General features: G+C 35.8%; 1 protein-coding gene across 2 annotated transcripts in view; it reads left to right on the forward strand.

Moving 5' to 3' along the window:
* The window catches only part of NDFIP2 (Nedd4 family interacting protein 2), a 70,619-nt gene that overhangs the window by 15,183 nt on the left and 35,706 nt on the right, over positions 1-19,730 (forward strand). The window lies entirely within an intron of this gene.

Genomic DNA, 19,730 nt, shown 5'->3' on the forward strand with positions numbered 1-19,730 from the left:
CCCCCCAACACCTGAGGACCAGAGAACCTCGCTGGAGAGTGTGTGCATATTTGCAATAAAGGGCTGCCGCTTTCATATGTACTTTGGCCTCATGTTTAATTACTTAGCTCTCCTAAATTAAGTATTAAATTAAGTTACATTAAATTAAATTAAGACAGTTTTGTTTTAGCAGGCAATCAGCTCTCATAGATTCAGATTGTAAGCTGGATCTCTTATGCTGTGTGCAGTGATTCAAATCTTAGCTCAGATCCTTAGGCTTTTACTAGTATCAGTTTTGGATCAGTACTACGTATGCATGGCTTAAGGGTTAATGGTTTCCCCTTACTTTCTAGTTTGCATGGGCTCCATTCCATGCTTCCTCGGGCTAGAATAGGGTTTCTAGTGGAATTTTAGCATCCTGTATCTCTGTTCCTCTCCATAACTGTGGCTTTACCTTAGAACAAAGCTGCAAAAAGAAAGGGAAACTTACCTGGTACAGGTTACTTTTTCAAGTTTAACTTCCCTCTACGTCTTTGCCTGTCTTTTTTAATATTGAGAATGCCCAGGTAGTTGTGTTTTTTTAATTTTTTAAAATTCTTTTTGTATTTTGTCCTAAGTTCATAATTGCTCTCAGTTGGGAAGGCTGGACTGTAGGGGGCTACTGCCATGCTGGAAGTAGAACCAACTGTAGATATTTGAGGTTTTTTTTGGTTTTTTTTCCTTACTCACTGCATTAACTTTCCCCCTAGTATTTTTGTTTTTTCTTTCATGTTGGAAGTTTTCTTTAAATTTAGGTGTTCCTTCCATGCCCATTTATATCCTATATCTGTGGGGTGTGTGTGTGTGTGTGTGTGTGTGTGTGTGTGTACTTGTTGATCTTGGTTTCGATGTTTTATCATGTCTTGGTGAACCAGCCTTTTCTGTGGGACCCTCCCAGATGTCAGTGTCTGCAATTTATTTAGGAAGCTATGGCAGTAGTTTAGGTAAAGGATAATAGTGGCTTGGATTAGGGTAGTGTCACTAAAGAGAAGTGGGTGGATGGATTCAAAGATGTGTGTGTTTGAGTGTGTACCTTCAAATCAGCTTTACAAATACTCATAAAGGTCAATTTGTGCTGAGAGGAGATTACTACCTGTGAATTTTTATTGGAGGCATTTTAAAATAGAAAGAACTTGAATTTAGAGACCGTTAAACCCGGGTGTGAATCTTTTTGTTTTGTTCATCTTAGTTCCTATTGCAGACAAATGAAGTAATGAAATTCAGGTTTTTACATTTTTACTAGAAAATGCTAGTCATGTTGTTTTCTTTAAAAACCTCAGTATGGCAGTGTTTTTAAATTGTCTAGTGCCTTAAGAGATATGGCATTATAATGATCAGTATAACTTGAAAATGGGTATTATTAATACAAAAATAAAGGAATATGAACCTTTCAAAATAGAAAGCACCGGGTCCGAATGGGTTCACTGGAGAATTCTTCTGTCCTAGTCTGATTTTGTGCTGCCACATCAATACCACAGACTGTGTAGTTTATAAGAAAAGAAATTTATTTCCCACAGTTTTGGATGCTGGGAAGTTCATTATTAAAGGTGCTGCCATCCGTTGAGGGCTTTCATGCTATGTCATTCCACGTCAGAAAGTAGAAAGGCAAGAGAGTATGAGAGAAAAAGAAGGGAACTGAACTCATCTTTTTATCAAGAACCTACTCCTGCACTGATTACATTAATCCGTTTATGAGGACAGAGCTGTCATGACCAAATCACCTCTTGGAGATTCCATCTCTCAACATTGTTGCACTGGAGATTAAGTTTGTATCACAGGAGTTTTGGAGGACATGCTCAAAGGATAGCGTCTAACAATAATTTAAGGAAGAAATTATTTCAGTTCTCTACAGTCTTTTCTAGAAAATTGAAGGCTGACTCATTCTCTGAGGCCAGCATTTCCCTAATATCAAAGCCAGACAAGATATTTTAAGAAATCTACAGACCAATAGTTCTTACAAATGCAGATGTAACAGTCCTCAACAAAATAACAAGTAAAATTCAGCAATGTGTAAAATTAATTATGTGCCATGACCAAATGGGATCTTTTCCAAGTATGCAAGGGTGGTTCAACATTCAAAAATTAATTAATGTAATCTATTACATCAGTGGCTAAAGAAGAAAAATCACATGATCATATAACAGCTTCAGAAAAAGCATTAAATTCCAACACCCATTCATGATAAAATTCTAAGCAATCTAGTGATAGAGAGGAACATCTACTAAAAACCTATATCAAACGTCATACTTTGTACTTAGTAATGAGAAGCGGAAAGTTTTCCTGATTAGAACAAGAACAAGGCAAGGATATCCTCTTCACTGCTTTTCAACATCCTACTAGAAGTTCTAGCTAATGCAATATGACAAGAAAGGAAATAAAAGTTATAGATTGGGAAGGAAGAAATATAATTATCTTTGTTTACAGAGGAGTTGATTATCTGTGTAGAAAATCTGAAAGAATTGACAAACCAAAATAAAACAGAACCCTCCTGGAAGTGATTATAGCAAGATTGCAGGATAAATAGTTAATACACAAAAGACTGTTCTCCTAAATGCTAGCAATGAACAAGTGGAATGTGAAATTAAAAACATAATACTGTTAGCATCCCCCCAAAAGAAATACTTAAGTATAAATCTAACAAAATATGGACAAGATCTATATGAGGAAAACTACAAAACTTTGAAAAAAAATCAAAGAACTAAATGAATGGAAATATATTCCATGTTCACAGATAGATAGACTCAATATTGTCAAGATGCCAGTTCTTCACAACCTGACTTGTATTTTCAGTGAAATCCAAATTAAAATCCAAGCAAACTATTTTGTGAATATTGACACACAAATTCTATAGTTTACATGGAGAGGCAACAGATTCAGAGTAGCCAACTCAATATTAAAGGAGAAGAACAGAGTTGGAGGACTGACACTACCCAACTTCAAGAGTTAACTGTAGATGCATGGTAATCAAGACAATGTGGTGTTGGTGAAAAAACAGGCAAATAGATCAGTGGAAGAGAGTGGAGAACCCAGAAATAGACCCACAAAATTAGAGTAAACTCGTTTTAACAAAGGAATAAAGGCAAAACAGTGAAGCAAAGATAGTCTTTTCAACAAATGGTGCTGAACAGCTAGACATCCACATGCAAAAAAAAAAAAAAAAAAAAACACAAAGAACTTAAGTACAGACTTTTACACCCTCTACACAAACTCAAAACGGATCACAGATCTAAATGTAAAAGGCAAAACTATGAAACTCCTAAAAGATAACATAAGAGAAAAGCTAGATGACCTTGGATGTGGTGATGACTTTTTAGAAAAAAAAGGTAAAAAGCTAGATTTCATTAAAATTAACAATTTCTGCTCTGCGAAAGATACTGCCAAGAAAATAAAAAGTCACAGTCTGGGAGAAAATCTTTGCAAAAGACATCTGATAAAAGACTGCTATCCAAAATATACAAAGAACTCTTAAAATACAACCCTATTAATCAGGACAAAAACCTTAAGAGACACCTCACCACAGAAGATATACAGATGACAAGTAAGCAAATGAAAAGATACTCTGCATCATTTTGAAATGATGGTTAAAACAACTAGGTACCACTGCATGCCTGTTAACGATGGCCCAAATCCAGAACGCGGACAACAGATTCTTGTGAGAATGTGAAACAAGAACTCTCATTTGTTGATGGGAGTCAAACTGGTACAGCCACTTGGGAAGATAGTTTGACGGTTTCTTATAAAGCTAAACATACTCTTACCATACTATCCAGTAGTCATGCTTCTTGATATTTACCTGAAGGAGTTGCAAGCTTACAGTCCATTCAAAAACATGCACATGTATGTTTATAGCAGCTTTATTCATATTTGCCAAATCTTTGAAGCAACTAAGATGGCTGTCAATAGATGAATGGATAGACTGTGAGACATAGAGAGAACAGATTATTATTCAGAACCAGAATGAAATGAGCTGTCCAAATACAAAAAGACAGGGAGGAAATGTAAATGCATATTCCTAAGTGAAAGAAGCCAGTCTGAAAAGGCTGTATGCTATGTGATTTAAACTGTATGACATTCTGGAAAAACAAAACTATGGAGACAGTAAAACAATCAGTGGTTGCCAGGTGTTAGTGTGGAGGGAGGGATGAATAGGTGGAGCACAGAGGATTTTTTACGACAGTGAAAGTGCTCTGTATGGTACTGTAATGGTGGATGCCTTATATGTTTGTCGAAACCCATAGAAACAGCACCAAGAGTGAACTCTAATGTAAACTGTAGACTTTGGGTAAAAATGATATGTTATTGTAGGTTCATCAGTTATAACAAATGTTTCACTGATGAGGAATGTTGTTAATGGGGAAGGCTTTGCCTGTGTTGGGAAAAGGGGTTATATGGGAAAGCTCTGTACCTTATGTGGACTTTAACTGTGGATCTAAATCTCTAAAAAATGAAGTCTGTTAAAAAATGTGATTTGGTGAATTACTATGGGGGTTACATGATTGCTGACTTTGAGAGAGGGAAACAGAAAGAGTAAGTGATAGTGTGTGTATGTGTGTTCGTCTTCGATATTCTGAAGTTATTCAAATTATGTGTTTAGATTTAGCGGCCAACTTTGGAGTTTTTGCTTTGGCATATAACACTTTGATGGATCAACCCCTTAACTATCGTCTGTAGTGGTGTCTTGGCATTTGCTATGCTTCCTGGATGAATCACTAACAACAGTATGTCTAAGTAATTGATGTTACTGTATTTAATTTTGCTTGAGTATTCTGTTGTTAGCTTCTCTGAGTTTGTTGAGGGAAGAATGAAACTTCCTTTCTGTGAAGGAAGTTGGTGTTTCAGGCCTGGTCCTTACTGGTTTCAGCTCCTTGGTTTGCCTATGGTAGAATATGTTGACTTTTCCTTTATTCCTCTTGCTGAAGTCATACTTATTATGACCTTGCCTCAGAGCTTCTAGTTGTTAGAAGCTAGAAGTTGTAGGGATTAATGAGATGGGATTTGCACGTGTTTCCTACACCGAGTATTGTACCTGGAACATATTAGGCTTTTAGTAAATGTTAGCTGAATGATGGATGATTAATTGACTGAATGAAAATGCACGAATCATAGAAAGAAAAAGAGGCTCAAAGAGATTAATAACATCAAGGTTATCCAGCTGGTAGGTGGTGGATCTATATCTTAAATTTAGATTTCCTGGCATCAAATCGTGTTCTTTTTTTAGTTTATTCATTTAGCAACTAACTTTTTTTCTAAAAAGATGTGAAATTAAGTAAGACAGTACATCATGCTAATTTTTAAAAAGGACAAAATAATTTTTCTAATAGTAACTCTAACAATATTACGTGGGGTTAATTGCTTTAATGCCCTTGCAAATGAAACTTAAACCAAACCAATTACACACTATCCAGCTTCAGTCCAGTCCCTGGGTCAGAGACAGTATCCGTAGCTCTGGATTTAGTTTTAGATAAGACTCTTTAAAGTTGGCTGAGGAGAATAAAGCCCCTTACAAAAGAAACAGAATGAATGGTTGAAGATAGAGGGAAAATCAGAAGGGAATAGTTAAAGAAAAACTAATTAGAAGTACAGTTAAGTGTGTTGAGTATATTAAATATTTAAATAGTATGAGGACTGAAAATAGGCTTTTGGATTTAATAATTAGAAGGTCATTGTTCTAAGCAAGAGATGTTTGGGTGAAAGCCACATGGTCATGAATTGGTGAGGAAATAAAAAAAGTGCAGAAAATGGGAGTATATACATACGTATATATATTTCTTTTCAGGATGTTTGTCACTAAAGGAAAGAGGGAGCTATGGAAATAGTTCAAAAAGCAGAAGAAAAAGTGTTTATTTTTAGCTGGGGGGAGGTTTTTTTTTTTCTCTCTCTCTTTAAAGTATGGTGTGAATAGAATATACACGTGGGTAGGGAGAAAGAAGTCAGTGTTGAAAAGGAAGGAGAGAGAATTTAAAGAAAAACAATCCTTTGGGAGGCAAGATCTTCTCTGTACAGTTGTCTGGCATTTGGGAGTGAAGAACATAAGTTAGGATGGATGCCATAATGCTAAGTTTAGAGCTGCAGAGGAGAGAAGTTAAAGGAATTTTTGCTTGAAAGCTTATTTTCCTACATGAAATAGGAAGCAAAGATTTTGACTGAGAGTCTCATGGTTGGAAGTGGAGAATGGTGGAATTGGAACACCTGCCACGATGTCAGTGAACTCTGATGGCCTTGTTGGAATTGGAAACTAAATTTGCTGTGGCAGCCATCTACATAGTCACGTGGTTTGTTTTCCTCCTCCACCAGAAGGCAGTAGACAGACTTATCCCAAATTGAGTCTTAATGGGATAGATGTGGCCAAGGATAAGAGGACTAGAGAATTGAGGGTGCAGTTGAATGTCATGCAAGTTTTGCATTTTATAGTCCAGACTACATAGGGTAGAAGATAAAACCAGGTAGCGGGGAATAGAGGGCCCAGAGAATAGGCTCCATGGAAGTAAGGAATGAAAAATGTTGAGGCCAGGAGGTTGGGATCAAGAACCAAGTTGTGTGAATGTAATGTTTTCAAGAAGAAGCAGTTCTAGGTGACCAACCAGATCAGGCATTCTGTCAGAGGATAGAGAACTGAGGTGTACTGAACCACCCAACTCTAGATATCATTACTTCTTGTTTTGTAGCTGAGGTGTTAGGATGGTTTAGTTGTCTTGTATTACAGTAGGATTTAAGGTTGAGGGGATGATATTGTGGGTGGAGAGCTGGCTTATAAATCTTACTCCCTGTGAATAAATGGACTTCTGTCAATGCCACTGATAAGAATAGGGCGATAGAGAGTCTGGCAGGCTATATGGACAGTGTGAACTTCAAAAGAGCCTCTTGATCTAGAATTGAAAATATCCAAGAAAATTTTCCTTGTCTTGTTCCCAGATAAGAGGGAGAGAAGTGAGGATTAGCACTCTTATTTGAGAGGGCTTTGAGGGATGTAGTCCCATTCATGGAAAGTTGGAGTTCAGTTAAATGTGGAGAGATCATTTTATAAAATGGCTGAAGGTATAGAGGAGTTAATCATCATATAGGGGTTCTAGAGATAGAGTGAAAATTTTTAGATACTGAATCGTAGTGTTTTAAATTAATGTATTTGTTTTTATACAATATATTCTGCTTTCTTACTATATAGCATTTTGCTTTTTAAACTTTATTTAAAAATAATTTTAGACTTACAGAAAAGTAGCAAAAATAATACAAAGAATTCCTGTGTATATTTTACCCATTGTCCCCAAATAATATTTTACCACATTTGTTTTGTGATGAGTTCTTTATGTATATTTATATACAAGTACATTTTTTCCTTGAAACATTTTAAAGTAAATGGGAGAAATGATGTTTCTTTGTATCTAAATGTTTCAGTGTGTATTTCCCAAAAACAAAGACATTCTCTTATATAGAGTGCAGTTATCAAAATCTGTAGCATTGGTGCAGTATTAAACATACTTCACTGGTTTTCCTACTAATGTTACACAGCAAAAGAAAATACATTTTTATAAAAAATTGGGATCTGATCTCTGATTAAACATTGCACTCAGTTATCAAGTCTCTTTACCTGCAACAGTTCTCTAATTTTTTCTTTTTTATCTTTCATTACATTAATGTTTTAGAAAGGTTCAGGTCAGTTATTTTGTAGCTCTGTTTTATTATACTTTCACTCACTGGTTTTAAAATTCATTGGTGGTTCTTGCCTTAAATAGTTATAACTTTAGTGGTTGTCAAATGGTGATTTCCTAATTCCTTTTTTTCTATGTTTATTAATTAGAATTCTGTAACAGTTTTCTCTTGCTCCCAATCTATTAATTTATATTGGTATGTATTCATGGATTCATGTTTTATTTTATGAGTTATAATCTGATACTGTCATAATTTATTTTGAGGCTCATATTATCGCCGATTTGGCCAGCAGGAGCCTGTTCCATCTGCTCTTGCATCCTTGTAACATGTTCTTGGCATTTTTGTACTTTCTTACCATAGAGCATTCAGATAATGTGAATATGTCTGACTTCTGGAGTTTAATTTGGGTTGAAGAAGCACTGTTTACACTTATGCATGGGGCATCAATGGGAGAAAACTGACCAACACAATAGTTACTGCCACAATAGCTTACTGCTACTGTGCTAGGTGGATAATGAACATTTTCTCACAGAGTTGCTTGTGGAAAGGTTGCTAGAGTCCTTTATTAGCTGGATTGTTGAATAAAGCAGTTGGAACTTTGGTGGCATGTTGCTCACAATGTGGGTGTGTCATCCTTACTATTGGAGTTCTAAAGAATAGGTAGTTGCCAGTGCAGCAGCTCATGGCTGTAATCCCAGCGCCTTGGGAGGCCAAGACAAGGGTATTGCTTGAGCCCAGGAGTTCAAGGCCAGCCTGGGTAACATAGCAAAACTTCAACTCTACAAAAAAAAAAAAAAAAAAAAAAAAAACCGTAATAAATTGACCAGACGTGATGGTGTCTGCTTGTCCCAGCTGCTTGGGAGGCTGAGGCGGGAGGATTGCTTGAACCCAGAAGTTAGAGGCTGCAGTGAGCTATGATTGTGCAACTGCACTCCAGCCTGGGCAACAGAGAAAGACCTTGCCTTTAAAAAAAACCCCAAAATCCAAAAAGCTCCCAAAGAATAGGTAGTATTGCTGTGAAACTAGAATGCCATTTTAGATTATATAAATGAATATACAGTGTAGGTAATAACTAGTTACAGCAAAAGGGCACTATGAGGAAAAATCTTGTAACAAGTGGGAAAGAGAAAAAGGAAAAAAAAAAGCCCTTACGAATCATTGTAACTTCTAAACTGGGTTTCATTAGAAAATCATCACCTTAAAGTGGATACATGCTGGTTTTTACTCTATGTATTATTATTGTTAAATTATTGATGGCAACCAACATCATATCTGTGTTTATGTACTTTCTTGTGAAGATGAAAATAATTATCAGAGGTTTTTGAGTGGTTGTAGAATCTGTGATGATCTTGTTTATCATCATGGAGAAATTTAACAAATACGAGTTTTCTGACTTGTAGAAACTTATTCCTTTAAGCACAGATGGAAATCTCTTTAACATGTTACCTTCTGTCCTACATTAAAAACAGAAAGATATGTTCCTTTCTTTATCCCTATTCTAGGGAACTTGGAAAAAATACAGAAAAGTGAAAAATAAAAAAGAAAATGCAACTTGTACGCAACCATGATACCTATTTTGTCTATTAACAGTCATTTAAAAACTGTTAACATTTTTGTCTTATTTAAAATTGGAATAATATGATTCTCACAGACACAGACACGACTCTGTTACTTCTTTAACATCTTTTCATGAACATTTCCTTACACTGTTAAAGAGTCTTTCAAAACACCATTTAAAATGGCTGTATAATATTTTATTACCTTGATACAGCGTGTTTGTTTAACTCTTCTATTTTGGACAAGTAGTTTTTTTTTGTTTTTGTTTTTGTTTTCAGTTTCCTATTATTGTAGTATCATGATGAACAACATTAGAAAGAAATCTTGTTTAAGTTTCTGGTTAGTTCCCTAGGGTATAGTTTTAAAATGGGAAGTGTTAGACTGACATGTGTGAGCGTTTTGTGTTCGAAAAATAAGCGATATATACTTTATTTTTTAAAAATATAGCAGTACATATAAGTATAAAGAGACAAGCAGTCTAGGCACCCAGATCTTACCTATGTTAACATTTGGTGAACATCGTCTTATTCATGCTTATGTATAGACAGACAGGAATAATTTCATAATTATGGGATTATGCTATTTTAAAAAACAAAAAATTTAAATTATGATTTTGTTTGAATTTAATAACAAGGGAAAAATACCTTAAGCTCTAGGTAAATGCTGAACTCTAGGTAAAGGTTTCTTTGCCACAGAAATCTTAGGTTCTATAAGAGTTCACTAAAATTAGGAAAATGGTTTATAAAAAACAGTAAGAAATCGGAGTATTTTTAAAAACTGCATGTTTAAAGTTTAGATATGAGATATGAAGTCCCTGCCATGAAAGATGAAGTTGAGTGCTGTTCATACGTTCTGTCATCTCTTTCTTCAGTTCTGAATTTTATGTTGTATTTTTGCTTTTTTAGGGCATATAATATTTGCTTTCTGTTTACCAGAAGTTAGTCTTTAGTTCTATGTTTAGCCTTAGGTCTATATTTAAATGGATTTAGTGCTTACCATTGTATCTTTTCCATGGATTTTCTGTTTCTGTGGTTTTTGTTCTGATTGAGTTTTTAGTTGTCTTGTTTTCATCACGGGGAGTTGCTTTTTCAAGGACACATGGGTGCTGTGTATTCTGTCTTCTTTCATGTTTAAAAATGTCTATTCGTGGAAGACAACTTGGCAGGATGAACTTTTTTAAAAATTTAAACATTAAAACTATGAAACATTTCAAACATAAAGTAAAAGATAGTTCTATATCCACCATGGACATAATAGGTGTTAACATCTTGCTGTATTATTTGTTTGAGATCTTGAACTTTTTTTTTTAAAAGAAATGAAATAAAGCATTACATTCTATGCTTTTCCTCATCTGTTTATCCTCTTAACGTTATCCTGAAGCTGATATTTATCATTTCTGTGAATGTTTTTCTGCTTTTCTTTTAATACTTACATGTATGCTTTATTATAATATGTATTTTAGTTTTAGATTATGTGAAAATGTATTTGTTATAGTATTGTTTTATACTTTTTGAACTTTACTCATTCAGCATGTTTTAAAGATTTATCTGTGATGGTTAATATAGATCTAATTAGTCTTATAAATCATGGGATAATAGTTATTTATTGCCTACTGGCTAGAAAGTTGTTTTAAGTTTCTCACCATTACAAATATTGCTGCCTTGAACATTCTTGTACATACCACTTTATTTCCATGTGAGAATTTCCTAGTGTTAACATTTGGAAGTAGAACTCTTGGGTCCTGCACACTTTTACCTTTACTAGTGTTACTGGAAAGGGGTCTGGATCAGAGAGGGTTCTTAGATCTCATGCAAGAAAAGAATTCAGGGCAAATCCATAAAGTGAAAGCAAGTTTATTAAAGAAGTAAAGAAACAAAAGAATGACTGACTACTCCATAGACAGAGCAGCCCTGAGGGCTGCTGGTTGCTCATATTTATTGTTATTTCTTGATTATATGCTAAACAATGGGTGGATCATTCATGCCTCCCCTTTTTAGACCACATAGGGTAACTTCCTGATGTTGCCATGGCATTTGTAAACTGTCAGGATGCTTGCTGGTGGGAGTGTAGTAGTGAGGACAACCAGAGGTCATCTCTTGGCCATCTTGGTTTTGGTGGGGTTTAGCCAGCTTCTTTACTGCAGACTGTTTTATTAGCAAGGTCTTTATGACCTGTAACTTGTGCCAACCTCTTATCTCATCCTGTGACTAAGAATGCCTTAACCTTCTGGGAATGCAGCCCAGTAGGTCTCAGCCTTATTTTACCCAGTTCCTGTTCAAGATGGAGTTGCTCTGGTTCAAACATCTCTTGACAGTAGGAATTACCAGATTGCTCTTCAAGGTGATTGAATTTATTTATACTGTTACTAGCTAATTCAACTCCAACTCTCTTCTTTCCAACGTGCAGTTTTACTTCCTTCATTACTAGAAATATTTTATTTTTATTGATTTACATTTCTTCTGTGTGCTGTTGTTTCATGTGTTTTGTGTAATAAAATTATTCTAGAGTTGGCGTTTTTACTGTGTCACCCAAAAAGTATCTGAAACAGGTCTCAATTAATTTAGGAATTTATTTTGCCAAGCTTAAAGATATACTGGCGACACAGCCTCAGGAGGTCCTGACAACATGTGCCCAAGGTGGTTGGCCTACAACTTGGTTGTATATATTTTAGGGATACATAAGATATCTATCAGTATGTGTAAGATGTACATTTATTTGGTCTGGAAAGGTGGGACAATGGGTAGGGGGGCAGTGGAGAGTGGGGACTTCAGGTCATAAGTGGATTAATAGATTTTCTGATTGGCAATTGGTTGAGTTATTATCTAAAGACTTGGAATCAATAGAAAGAAGTTATGATAAGAGGTTGTGGAGACCAAGGTTTTATCATTCAGATGAAGCCACCAAGTAACAGGCTTCAGAGAGAATCGATTATAAATGCTTCTTATCAGACCTAAAGAGTCTGTTCTATCAGCCTTAAGGTCTGTGTTGATTTTAATGGTAATGAGGCATGTCCACTCCCTCTTCTCATCATGGCCTGAATTAGTTTTACAGGTTAACTTTGGAATGCCCTTGGCCAAGGGGAGGAGTTGTATTAGTCATAGAGAGAGAGAGAGAGAGAGAGAGAGAGAGAGAGAGAGAGAGAGAGAGAGACAGAGGGGGAGAGAGAGAGAGAGAGAGAGGTTTATTAACTCACACAATCACAAGGTCCCACAGTAGGCCTTGCATCTGCAAGCTTCAGTTTTCAGTTTTGGGACTCAGAATGGCTCTCCTTGCTACTCAGCTTTCCAGACCAAATAAATGTACATCCAGCACAGGAAAGAGATGTAGGCAGGGCACCTAGGCCAGTCTCGTCTTTTCATATTTTTCTGCCTGCTTTATATTCTAGCTGTGCTAGCTAGATGGTGATGGAGGTCAGGAGTTCGAGACCAGTCTGGCCAACAGAGTGAAACCCTGTCTCTACTAAAAATACAAAAATTACCCAGGGTGTGGTGGCACACACCTGTAATCCCAGCTACTTGGGAGGCTGAGGCAGGAGAATCGCTTTAACCTGGGAGGCAGAGGTTGCAGTGAGCTGAGATCTTGCCACTTCACTCAAGCCTGGGCAACAGAGCAAGACTCTGTCTCAAAAAAAAAAAAAAAAAAATTGGTCTCAGTTAAACTTTCCTGGATTGGACAAGGGAAGGCCCTCAGAGAAAGCCTGGCTGCGTCAACGTAGATTTTCTCTGTAGATGGAAATCTCTCACAAAAGATGGCTTTTCAGGGCTACTTCTGTTTGCAGGCCCTCTGAATAGCAATCTCAAATTATGTCAAAGCCATATAATTTGGGGTAAAATAGTTTGATTTCCTTAGCTCTCTCGTCTAGCTATGGTAAGCATGGCCGTCACTAAAGTAGTAGTTATTATAAAGGCTTGGGTGATGTGGGGTTGGAATTTACATTCTTGTTTAGGATACATATTGAGTGACCTGTAGTTTTCAGAAACCATTGTTTAATTTTGTAAACTTTTAGGGGCACATATTTACTTACTAAATTATGGTGACTGCTTCGTAACAGTTGAATATGAAATATTTCAAGTTTATATATGTAAAGCGCTGTGGGAATTGTAGAAATCTGTGAGGTGTGTAATACTGAATCTTGATGTATTCAGTGCATATTGCATCCATTATTTGACAAGCTCCCATTTCCATGAGGGAAAAACTCTACGAGGTTTAGAGGACAGTATATTTAATGTGAAGCCAATTCTATGCCCTAAACTCTGTTACCTGATTTAGGGGATACCAAGATGAACAACGCATATTTCCTAAATATCAAAAGCTTATGATCTGATTGGGAAGGCAGACATAATTCCCAAATCTAATTAGAGATGGCCAGGTGTCCCTAAGCCCCCAGGGACTCAGAAAGCAGCACAGACTTGTGAGTGAATGTTTCCTGGAAGGAAATGGTTGCAATTAGAATTTACTAGTTCTTGTTTTCTGTTCTTCTCCCTAAATAGTTTTGCTTTTAAAACCTCTTAATGTTCAGATTCTGATTGCTGAATATTTTGATATTTTTCTATGCTTTAATGTGTGAGACCTCAGTCTTTTATTATTATGTATATATTCTTTGCACAATTTGACTTTCAAACTTTATTAGCCACCCCATTTTTGACTAATTTTTGGTACATGCAAATCAGAAACTTTCTGGAGAATCTGTCAAAATGTCCTTACTTAATTTGATTAAGGAAACAAAACCTTTGATTACTAGTTACCATTATCATTATATTGTCGATGGCTTTGTTGGATAGAATACTAGTATGTTAGCTTGTGAAAACCAAAGCACTGGAATATTTTGAAAACTTGAAAATTTAAATAGTTTTATAAATTCAAACACTATCATTTAAAATGTCTTCTGCTTTTAAAAAATGCGTTGAAACAGCCTTGTTATCAAGCACATGGGCTTGCTGTTGCTGCCCGATGGATACACAGAGACCCAGTAGTATGTGGAACTGGCTTTTGAGAAAAGAAAGGCTTTACTACAAAACTGGTAAGCAAAAAGATAGGAACAGATTCAAAACCGTGTCCCCAGTTTAGGCTCTAAGGCAACTTTTAAGGGATCAGAGGGCCAGGAAAAGGATTTAGGAATGTTGGCTTGGCAGGGTCTGATTGGAGAGCTGCGAATTTGACCATTTGTGGAAAGGTATATTGATGTGGATTGTAGTCTCAGATCTTCCAGGCCAATGGACCCCTGTTTTTGGTCACATCCCAGTCTTCTTGGTTCTGAGGGGAGGATTCTTTGGTTGTGGGGATTGTTAGAAGTCAAGCTTTTTCTGTTGCATATGCCCAGGCTACATGTCTTGCAGTCTCTGAATCTATTACACCTAAAAGGTACTTGACATTTTGTTATTGACAGAGTAGGCTCAGTTTGGGCTGGTCCTGTGGTTGTAGCTTCTCCATTTTGGTTTCTAAATTATGGTCTCCAAGCCACTTAAGGAGGGAAATCTTAAAAACTAGAATCACTCTGTGTTGTCATTTTATTAAAACAATTTGATGAAAACCATATTTGTCTTGGAAATTAGCTCAATTAATTTATGTGAATATTAAAATATGCCATCATCTTTAATTGGATCATTTTAGGTTACCTTATCACCTAGCTTTGACCCAGGTATCCTACACAGGAGGAAAGCCATGCTGGTTGGGAACCAGTTGTCATGCCAAAGGAGTATCCTGATTAATGTAGTTGGGGTTAGGCTTGGAGTAGGGTGGGTTAATTCCCACAGAAATTACTGTGGACTTACAATGAAAGAGTTATGGAAAGGATTTTAGGGAGACAATCACATGTCTACTCTGTTTAACACCCAGCATAGTCGCCAACAAATATTCAAAAAGTTCCAGGCCTTAATGAAATCAAGATATTGTACTGTGGAGAGACACAAACTCAAGTTCGTTGCCAGACTTCAAAAAATGCCATCTTTTAAAAGTAAACTTAAAATATATCTAACACATATTGTGATATAAAACTACAAAAATTGAGCTGAACATCATCCCATGATGAAACATATAGACATTAATGACATACATTGTGGGCTTTTCATGATAAATTGATGGGCTCTAGATTGTTGGATTTTCAGAAGACTTTGAGAGAGTGAGTAGAGTCCAGCAGGGAGCAGCGTCCTTGAAGATAGACAACCTTAGAGGGAAAGAAAGCGTGAGAAGGTGTCAACCCAGCACACTCAGATGTTTTCTCTCCTTTATGTTGGTTTTTTCTCTTCTCTCTTTTTTTTTTTTTTTCCATTAAGGATTAGGAGATCAGCAAGCCATATGTTCAGATCATATTGACCTATTGACAAAGAGTCATAATTGTAGGACAGATTCGTAAATACTTGTTTCCTTAGATAAGATCTGAGTAAGGTAAATAGAATTTTGAAGAGAGTATGTTTCTCTTGATATTTTGTAAGATTTCAAGAAGCGTATCTCTCCTAATCAAAGGAGTGTAAACACAACAAATGAATGTGCCATAGAGAGCATGTTGTGTTCCAGGAGGGAATCTTGGTATTTAGTATATTTACGTAAGTTGCAGTCTTAACACATGAAAAGGAAGTTGACCAGAGTTGTGATTCTTTTTTAAATAGAAATTTATATAAGATCTTTATTCCACCCGTTTGACTTCTTTGTTCCTTGGAGGTCTTTGAGAAGTTAATGTTCTTCAGCCCTCTCTCTTTAATTTATTAGGTTGGTGCAAAAGTAATTGTGATTTTGCCATTAAAAGTAATGGCAACATATTAAGGAAAGTAGTACTAACTGTTAGAGACGTCAAAATACTTGTGTTAGCAAGGTTTTTCTCTCTCAGAGCTTTCCATCTTATGTCATTATGACTGGTGACTTATATTATATTTTCTTTTAATTTTAATCAAGGCTGAATCAGAGTACTTTGGGGGACTTACTTCTATTTAATATTTTCAGAGTGTTTGACAAGACAGACATAACCTCCACTTATGGAGAGCTGTTACTTTAACAGGGTCTCCCTGTGTTGCCCAGGCTGGTCTTGAATTCCTGGGCTCCAGTGATCCTCCCATCTTGGCCTCCCAATGGGATTACAAGGTGTGAGCCACCACAGTCAGCCAAGTTTTTTATTGAGCTAAAATTTATCTCATTGCAATGACTCTTATTCCTGGATCTGCCCTCTGATACTAAACATAGTAATAATATGATAGTATACATATTCATAGGCTGTTTAGATCACTTTTTTTTCCTACTTTAAAAATGATTTGTAAAAAATTACAGTTCTCTTCCTGTAGGTCTAACCTACATCCAAATTAAAACAGAAAAGAAATGAGAAGAGGTCACATTGCTGGCTGACCCACCAGGCTCTAATGTAGTGCACTGCTTGCCAAGCAACACTTGATAGCGCATCTGCACAGTCTTATCTTGTTACTTTTAGAGAACATTCAGTGAGGTCTCTAGCTTCTCAAAAGCAAAGCATCCAGTTATTACATTAATATTTTATCACGTTAAGATAGAATGAAAGGTTATTATACAGGATAAATGCCAATAAAAGTAAAAGAAACAATCTTTATACACTAGAAGGCTGTGCTTCCAGCTAGAGTTAATCATAATGCTTACAGTTTTCTTGTTATTAAAAACACTCAGTATACATCTGTAAAGACTAGCTACAAATGCTTTTAAGACAGCTCTGTTGTCATTTTTTTTTCTTTAAACAAAAAGAAAAAAATTTTGGTTCATTCACTGTGCAACTTTTCACCACCCTGGTTGATATATTAAAGACAGTTTAGTTCTCATGTGCTATATTGCCCACATTTTTTCAGGAGACTTATAAGTAGGAAAAGCTGGAAGCTTTTGAGGTGATGTATAAATCGGGCACAGAGCTTAGCGCATTACGGTATACAGGTAGGTCCCCTCTTCTCCTGCCTCCCCCTCCTCCCTTTTTGCTATTAGGTAATTGTTAATGAATGTCAAATAGAACCATTGGAGAACATGTTTAAGAGAAATTATTCTCAAGTGGAATTGTCTAATTTGATAAATATGATTTTCTTTTAACCCTTGTAATGAATTTGTTTAAAAGGCAATCAAAGTTGGTTAATTCATAGAGTCAATTTTATTGCTGGCACAAAGATGTCAAAATTGCATAATATTATTTAAAGTAAATTGAAAGTTATATATGCTACAGTAGGTAGAGGTCGTTGACTGAGTTAGTGAGTTTTACTGTTGATGCATGGTAATATTCACATATTACAATTTTGTCAAAACCGTAGGTGTTAGGTAGGGCAGTTGAAATAAATTAGGGCATGTTTTATAGGCTCCAAAGCTTTATTTTGGAGCTTATATATAAAAGTGTTTGTAGTTATTCCTTTCATTTTAGTTATTTGAGTAAATTCTGACAGTTTTTGAAAGTAAGTTGGTCATTCTGGGGAGCACATTTTTGTATTTAATGTGGTAAAGAGTGTTTTTTTGTGAGAAACTGGAAGAATGCTGTTTTGCATATAAAGCTCGCTGTATCTACATTTGCAACTTTAATAAGAGATGTGGAAAAGTGGTTTTCCCTTTTCGACACCTTCACAATTAATTGTTTAGGTGATATTAACAAGTAGATATCTGTATTGTACTTTTATTTGACTTTCTTTGTTCATCTAACATTTTTGGTCTTAAAATATTATCACTTAAAGATAATTAAGTGAGGAATTCTCCTGGATACCATGTTGTAGGAAGACATGGGGAGACAGATTGTAATACCAGGTGTAACATGTCGCTAGTCAAGAGGGTGGTCATTAAGTGCCTACTTGAAAAGTGCTTCAAGAAATATAAATTTCATAAGGCTCATAATCATAAAATTCACTTATGTTTATTTGGTTTTAGAATTCAATTTATGTGAATTGATTTAATTATGTAACTCTTAATGTTATGTTTGTGGAAAGAGTGGTCTTAGTAATTTCAAAAATGATTTTAGACATGATTGTGACAGTTTTGTTAAGTTATACTACATTTACTATCTCACAAAAATGTTTTGCTAGTGTGATCATTTACCAAGACATGGAAAAGCAATGTGTAGTAAATTGACCTCTTGTTTTACTTTGCATTTACTTATTTATTTTAAAGATGAGTGACTACTGACTGGATTGTTAGAGAGTACCGCATAATTTCTCCTTGAGGTGATGAACTAAACTAAATAAAAGGGAAGAAGTGGGAGAATAGTATTTGTTAAATCCTTCAGTGTGTTGGTTGTTATATTAGATGCTTTCCAAATATTATTTTACAACCCTATGAGGATTTTGACTGCATTCAGAGCTAATAAGTGAACACTAAGGCATGGAGAAAATTTTATCAGAGGTCCTAAATGGTAGAGCAAAAATTTACATGCTGATCTTTCTTTTTTAGTTTTTTCTTTTTTTCTTTTCTTTTTTCTATTTAAGACAATGTCTTACCCTGTCATCCAGGCTGGAGTGCAGTAGTATGATCACGGCTCACTGCAGTCTCATCCTCCTAGGCTCAAGTGATTCTCCCACCTCAGCCTCTTTAGTAACTGGGACTGCAGTCACATGCCAGGCCTGGCCAATTTTTGTATTTTTTAGTAGAGATTGGGTTTCACCATATTGCCCAGGCTGATCTTGAACCCCTGAGCTCAAGCAGCCCGCCTGCCTCAGTCTCCCAAAATGCTGGGATTACAGGTGCAAGCCTCTGCGCCCAGTCCAACATGCTGCTCTTTCTAAATTCCAAAATTCATTTTCATTTTGCTACTTCACATTCAAATTGGTATGTATACTAGCTCTGACAAAATTTATTTGGGGGATTATTTTTAACATTGAATTTCTTAGAGTAACAGGAATAAATCAAAATATGAAAATTAAATAATATGGAAAACTAGTAGTTTCTTTTGAAATCGAGATTCCAGTTTTAAAAGTATCTTAAAATTTTTAGTAAGACTTTTTGCCAAATATATTTAAGGATCAAAGTACTTCTTGATGAATCACTTTTTATAGTTAGTATTGATGCCTTTGACTCATCTTAGTTTGTCTGCATGTAGTTATTACCAGTTCCTGAAGAATGACCATTTCAAAGATTACCGTAAGTAAGCAAAAGGTCTTCAGTCACACTGCTTGGCTTTACTTCCTTACTTTACCCATTCTTACTGTTGTGACGTTTGGCAAATTAGTTTCTGTACTCCCTGTTTGTTTATTGTTTTCCTTTTATTGGTGATAATAACAGTCTCTGTCTCCTAGGATCTCTCCTAGGTTGTTGTGAAGATTGAGTTAAGTGATTAAAGATCTCATCATGTTATTAACATTTATTGAACTCTCAGTGAATTTGTTGAGATGAAGAACATTTGCTAGAGTTTTATATACACATCAACTCGTTTTGCTTTAGTAATTTTTTTGTTGGTTTGTTTTTTTTTTTGAGATGGAGTCTCGCTCTGTCGCCCAGGCTGGAGTGCAGTGGCGCAATCTTGGCTCATTGCAACCTCCGCCTCCTGGGTTCAAGCAATTCTCCTGCCTCAACCACCCAAGTAGCTGGAATTACAG

The sequence above is a fragment of the Macaca fascicularis genome, chromosome 17, assembly GCF_037993035.2.
Source record: "Macaca fascicularis isolate 582-1 chromosome 17, T2T-MFA8v1.1".
Taxonomy (NCBI): domain Eukaryota; kingdom Metazoa; phylum Chordata; class Mammalia; order Primates; family Cercopithecidae; genus Macaca; species Macaca fascicularis.